Genomic DNA, 7,474 nt, shown 5'->3' with positions numbered 1-7,474 from the left:
TATGGGACTCGTATCCAGATGGTGTGTATGTGTGTATGTGTGTGTGTGTGTGTATAACTCACGATAAAAAGACAACCCAATTTTAAAAATTAGCAAAGAAACAATTCAGGTGTCTGTCAACAAGAGTATATAAACTGTGTTAGATCCATACAATAAAATATTATTTGACTATAAAAAAGGAACAAAGTGGGACACCTTGGTGGCTCAATCAGTTAAGCATCTGTCTGCCTTTGGCTCAGGTCATGATCCTGGGGTCCAGGGAGCCCTCTCCTTCTGCTCCTTCCTCTACTTATTCCTTTTAAAAAAGGAATAAAGTACTGATACATGCCACAATATGAATGAACCTTGAAAATTATGTTAAGTGAAAAACTGATCACAATGTATGCCTCCATTTATGTGAAATGACCAAGATAGGTAAATCTATAGAGGCAAGAAAGTTAGTAGTATTCAGGGCTGGGAGTAAGGAAGAATAGGGACTGACTCCTAATGTGTATGGCATTTCTTTTGAGGATAATGAAACTATTCTTACATTAGGCAGTGGTGATGGTTGCACGTATGTATGAATATACTTAAAAATATTTAATTGTACACTTTAAATGGGTAAATCATATCAATTATAACTCAATAAACTTCTTTTTTTTTTTTTTTAAGTAGAGGGATGGAGGGATGCCTGGGTGGCTCAGTGGGTTAAGCCTCTGCTTTCCGGTCATGATCCCAGGGTGCTAGGATTGAGCCCTAGAGGGATGGAGGGATGGAGCTGGGTGGCTCAGTGGGTTAAGTGCCTGACTCTTGATTTCAGCTCAGGTCATGATCACGGGGTCATGAGATCAAGCCCCACACTCTCTACCCCTGCTCCTCCCACCTCTGCTCATGTGTGTGCACTTTCTCTCTCTCTCCTTAAACAAACAAGCAAACAAACAAAAAAAGTAAAGAGATGGAAAAATACTTATCATGTAGACACTAATCTAAAGAACACTAAAGAACACTAATATCTAAAGTAGTCAAACCTATAGAACCAAAGTAGAATGGTGATCCCCAGGGGATTGAGGGCAAAAGAAATTGGGAGCTATTGTTTCAATTGTACATTATGATAAAGTTCAATTGCACAGCAATGTGAATATACTTAATAAAATAGCTAATTTTGCTATCCATTTGTTACCACAATTTTTTTAAAATGCACTAGATCTCTGCACAGCTGTGGAAACAAACACACATTAAAAAAGAAAAAATGTTAAAATAACTAATATCAAACAAAATAGAATTCAAAGCAAAAAAAAATTACCAGAGATAAAGAGGGACATTACATAATAATAAAAGGATAGGATCAGGGCGCCTGGGTGGCTCAGAGGGTTAAAGCCTCTGCCTTCAGCTTGAAGGCATGATCTCAGGGTCCTGGGATAGAACCCCACGTCAGGCTCTCTGCTCGACGGGGAGCCTGCTTCCCTCTCTGTCTCTGCCTGCCTCTCTGCCTGCTTGTGATCTCTCCCTCTCTGTCAAATAAAAATAAAATCTTAAAAAGAAAAAGGATCAGGATCCATCCAATGAGAAGATTAAGTATCCTAAATGATAAGCACTTAACAGCAGAACTTCAAAAGAACTGAAGCAAAATACTAGCTGAGCTGAAAGACGAAAGAAACAAATTCCAGTTGTAGTTGGAGACATCAACATTCCTCTCTCAGTAATAACTAGAATGAGTAGACAGAAAATCAGCAAGGAAAATCAATAGAAGAATTGTTCATCAGCCAACTGAATCTAATTGATTTATAGAACACTCTACCCAATACACATTCTCTTTAGGTGCACATGGAACATTCACCAAGATAAACCATATTCTACAACATAGAACAAACCTTAACCAATTTAAAATATTTGCAATTATAAAAGAATTTAAATTATACAAAGTATTTTCTCTGACCATGTTACAATGAACCTGGAAATCAGTAACAGAAAGGTAAGAGGAAAAACATCCAAATACTTGGAAACAACACACTTCTAAGTAACCCATGGGTCAAAAGGGAAGTCTTGAGGGAAATGAGGAAATACTAGAACTGCATAAAAGTGAAAATACAACTTACCAGAATTTCAGGGATACAATCAAGGCACACAAATTCCAACACGGTTACCGTGACCCTCCCTACAAGGCAACTCCTGCACAGCCCCCTACAAGTAGTGAATAATGTAAAAAACATAGCCAGTGTCCTGTGGTTGCCCAGGCATGGAAAGAAAAATAGAGCTTGAATCCAAAAGTGACAGATGTCATTTACATTTCCATTGGCCATAATTAGTGACATGACTGCACATAACTTCAGAGGCACTGGGGAGTTTGTTGGGGCACCCCGATAGTCAATAAGCCTTAACCAGTTAGAAGGTTTTATGCCCAATATGGTAATGGTGAAGATGGAAAGAAGTGGCAGGATTTGGAAAATGTATTGGAGGCAGAGCCAATAGGACTACGGATGAGTGGGGGTCAGGGGAGGACAACGAATGAGGCCAGATTTAGGAAAAGCAGCCAGCCCATTTAGTAGCCTGACAGAGGAATAGAAAATACAAAGGCTCTGAATTGGAAACATTCCTAGTGTGTTTTAGGAATAACACGTTGAAATGTGATAACCTTGGGGGACAGCAGGATGACATGATGTCAGGCGGAGGATGGGAACTAGATCATCGAGTGCTGTCTAGGCCACTTTAAGGGAGGCTTGCTCTTATTCTACTGAACAGTGAAATCTCAAAGGGCTGACATGATGGGGTTTAGGCAGCATTCGGGATGTAAGGTGACCGGGGCTTGAAGTATGGTGGGAAGAGCGGAAATGGAGGTGGAGAGAAGCAAACACATCTGGCATGTATGGTGGAGGGTAATAGATGGGATAGTTGGGGGTAGGACCAGGTGAGTAACCAGGTTATGTTCATTCGGTTAATTTTTACCCAATTGCAATATGAAATAGTGTAGCCTAAAACATATATTTTTTAAGACTTTATTTATTTATTTGACAGAGGGATAGAGCCAGAGAGCACAAGTGGAGGGAATAGCAGAGGGAGAGGGAAAAGCAGGCTCTGCCCTGAGCAGGGAGCCTGGCGCGGGACTCGATCCCAGGACCCTGAGATCAGGACTTAAACTGAAGGCAGACGCTTAACCATCTGAGCCCCCCCAGACACCCCTAAAATATTTTTGAAGCTCTCTAGGCTCTGGAAAGGCCACCTGGCAAGAAGACACAAAAGGTTCCCTCGTTGAGACTCTATTTCAAATTCGGAGCAGTGGTATGGAAACTAAAATGAGAAAGCAAGCAAACAAAAGGTCCTAGCTAGGGTCTAAGCCATGATAAACATTTCCCTGGACTAAAAGTTTTGGGGGGAAAACCCACAAAGTTACGTGTAAGCAGAAGCCATGGTCATACTAGCCCATGTTTTAGATCTAGGAAGGGACCAAAGAGACAGCCTCCCCATTCTCCCTGGCGCTGACACCACCACAAGCAGCTCTGTTATGATTACTCGCTTACGTGGAATTGTAGAAACCCGGGAAAGGGGAATCTAGCTGCTCCTGATGGGCTCTGCAACATCAGCCTGGAACCAACGATGCGCAGAGAAGAGAGGGTGAGCACAGAAAAAAAGAAAAATGGAAAAACAAGAAAGCAGATAAACAAAAACTTCCCTCTCCTCTCAAAATGGAACTGCAAAATAAAAGTTCAAAACATATCAAGAACTGTGATGTTACAGGAGCGGCTGGGGGGCTCAGTCGGTTAAGCAGCTGCCTTCGACTCAGGTCATGAACTCGGGGTCCTGGGATGGAGCCCCACATGGGCTCCCTGCTCAGTGGGAGGGTTGGGGGGGTCTGCTTCTCTCTCTCTCTGTCCCTCCCCACCTGCTCGTGCACTCTTTCTCAAACAAATAAATAAAATCTTTAAAAAAAAAAAAAAAAGAACTCTAATGCTAAGAAAGACAGGCAACAAATCAACAATAGAACCTAAGCTCACATAAGAGGAAATCACCTTTATAGACTAAGGATGCTTTATAGACATAATATATAAGAACACCCATACAATACATCCAATATAATACATCCATAAACACAAGAAAGGAAGTACAGAACAAAACAGGAATAAACAAAATGAGAATGAGTAGTTGTAAATAATTGTATCAATTTCTTAGGGCTGCCAGAATAAATTGCAACAAAGTGTATTATTTAAAAGCAACAGAAATTTATTTTCTTATAGTTCTGGAAACCAGAAGTCCAAAGTCAAGGAGTTGACAGGGCCATACTCTCTCTGAAGGCTCTAGAAAAGAAACCTTCCTTGCTTTTCCCTCCTTTCTAGTGGCCCCTAACAAACCTTGGCATTCCTTTAGCCTGTAGTACACTGCTCTAATCTCTGCTTCCACCTTTATGTGGCATTCTTCTATGTATTCTCTCCTCTTCTTCTTAACCAATTACATCTGCAAAGGCCCTATTTCCAAATAAAGTCACATTCTGAGGCTCTCAGACTTGAATTTTGGGGTGAAGGGAATTATTTAATACATCACAACAATTAATAAAACTCTTAAAATTAAAAAAAAAAAAAGATTAGCCCCTGAAATTTGAAAAAAAAAAAAAAAAAACAGAAAATACCAAATACACACACACACACACACTCAGAACCTACTAGATTGAACAACCTCTAGAACACAGTGAGAGAATTAATAATAGAAGACATTTCAAAACATATCACCATCAGAAACTCTTAGACAAAGCACATACAAAAATCTTAGTAGGGAGTGGAAACTCCTAGGAAACCTTAGTAAATACAAGCAAAAATTTAATGGGCTTTATCTAATTCTTAATCTAACAGCTCTGTATGAAGAGAGAGAGAGAGAGGATACTCTGCCTACCAAATAGGACATTTTTTTCAAATACTCATAGAATACTTCTAAAAATCTACCAAATCCAAGTTCACAAAGAAAGTACCAATTCCTGAGAATCATTATCATATGTTTCATGTCCCTGACTTAGTGCAGTTAAATGAAAGTCCACAATAAACAGACTTTTTCCAAGTCATGTGTTTAGGAATAACAACAACAACAAAAACCTGTCTCTAAATTAGTCTTGGGAAAGTTCCAAATTACCCAAAGCAAGATGATAATGAAAATGCTACATTATCATAATTTGTAGAATACTCCTAAAGCAAGTGAAATGAATGATGCATTCAGCTCAGCATTCAGTGCTAAAACACTTTAAGACAGAAATAAAGAAACAGAAGGAAAGAAATAATGAAAAAAATGAGCAGGAATTACTATACTGAGAGTGGCAAAGAAATATGAGGGATCTAGACCAAAAAGGTCATTACTGACAAAAGTTACAAAACAGACAAAAATTGAGCAAGCTTACAAAAACCAAAAAAACAAAAAACAAAACAAAAACAAATAAACAAACAAAAACAACTCACAAAAGAAAAACGAGAAAAGACACACTAGAATTTAAAAGGAGCACACACTAGAGTGCCTGGGGGGCTCAGTCGGTTGAGCGGCTGACTTTTGATTTTGGCTCAGGTCATGATCTCCGGGTCCTGAGATGAAGCCCGGGGTGGGCTCCCTACTGAGCGCCAAGTCTCCTTGAGATTCTCTCTCCTTCTCCCTCTGCCCCTTGCCCCACCCCTGCTCACTCTCTCTTTAAATAATTTAAATTTAATTTAAAAATAAAAATACGTGGGGTGCCTGGTGGCTCAGTGGGTTAAAACCTCTGCCTTCAGTTCAGGTCATGATCCCAGGGTCCTGGGATCAAGCCCCATGTCGGGCTCTGCTCAGCAGGAAGCCTCCTTCTCCCTCTCTCTCTCTCTGCCTGCCTTTCTGCCTACTTGTGATCTCTGTCTGTCAAATAAATAAATAAAATCTTTAAAAAATAAATAAATAAAAGCACATAACTACAAACATAGTGGAGATGTTTTGATTTTTAAGATAAGACACTGAATGTCTTTATGCCACCAAATTTGAACGTAGAGATGAAAAGAAAAATAGAATGACTGAGTAAGCTATTGAAGATAGTGAATTAGTAATTATAGGTCTCTTCCTTAAAAAAGCCACTGGCCCCCACAGACTGTAATTCCTTCTTTACACAAAGTATTTCAGAGTATTTTTTAAAAGACGAAAATCTCTCTGACTCATTTTAAGAGGCTTGGTGCTTAAATTGAAAAGAAAAAAAATCATCAAGTAAATTATGAGGATGAATAAAGCAGACTTTTTTTTAAGATTTTATTTATTTCTTTGACAGAGAGAGAGATCACAGTAGGCAGAGAGGGAGGCAGAGAGGGGTGGGGGAAGCAGGCTCCCTGCTGAGCAGAGAGCCCAATGTGGGGTTCAATGTGGGGTTTGATCCCAGCACTCTAAGATCATGACCTGAGCTAAAGGCAGAGGCTTAGCCCACTGAGCCACCCAGGCACCCCTGGATGAAGCAGTCTTAAGTGGAATATTTCCAAACCAAATACGTGCAGCTAAAAATGAAAGGTAACCAAGAAGATGAGATCCAGGGATACTAGGATAGATCAACATCACAACATCTTTCAATGAAATACATCAAGTTAACAGGTGGATGAAAAATCATTCTAATATAATCAATTCCTAAATAAAATATAATTGTTGTTCATGTTTCAAGGAAAAAATAATTTCAGCAAAACATGGAAGCAAACTGCTTTAACTTGGTAATTGATATTTATCAAAACTTCTACTTTGAAGATGGTAGTGTCCGGGCAGTGTCTCCTTTCCTTCTTGGGAATCGCCCAAGGCCACCACCATCACCACAACAAATAAGAAACAGAAAAGCTGATTAAAACCTTAGTAAAATGTAGGAGCATGCTGGGTCTCCAACTCAGTGAGAAGGATACCACACAGTAGAGGAATCAGACAGGAGAGGCCTGCTTTAGAATGCACACCTAAAAAAATGTGACACGATACTTCTTCCAACTCAGAGGCATTTCTTAAAGTGCAGAGCCCAAATATCCTGTTGCAGCAAGAAGAATGAGATGCATTTGTTGGCAGCAGAAGCTATTTAGGACACACTTTGATTCCAAGAGGCCAAAGATATGGACCTGAAACATGACTCACTTACTTATTAACTATCGTTTCCGGGATGCAATTTACCACCATGGCAGAAGGAGGGAAGAGAAACTTCACACGATCATCAGCTTTATGGTTACCTCTCTCCCTTTGCACGGGATAAGTAAAACCTAGACCAATTCATACAAATCCTTGGGTCATAAGAAACATGATGACCAGTATGGAACAGACACAATACAAACTTCCCACAAAAAGGATTGTAGGGGAACTGCAGCTCATTCAAAGCTATGTAATTGAAAAGGACAGAATGGAGTGGCCACTGAGCACATGAAACAGTGTGCAACATGATTTATCATCAAAGAAATGCAAATTAAAGCCTGGAGGAGGTACCACTACTTTGCTACACGTTACATTAAAATGTAAGACAATCTGCAATCCCAAGGGTTGCAAGCTTCTGGAA

The sequence above is a fragment of the Mustela nivalis genome (genome assembly GCF_964662115.1).
Source record: "Mustela nivalis genome assembly, chromosome: 15".
Lineage (NCBI taxonomy): Eukaryota > Metazoa > Chordata > Mammalia > Carnivora > Mustelidae > Mustela > Mustela nivalis.
This window is presented reverse-complemented; position numbering follows the sequence as displayed.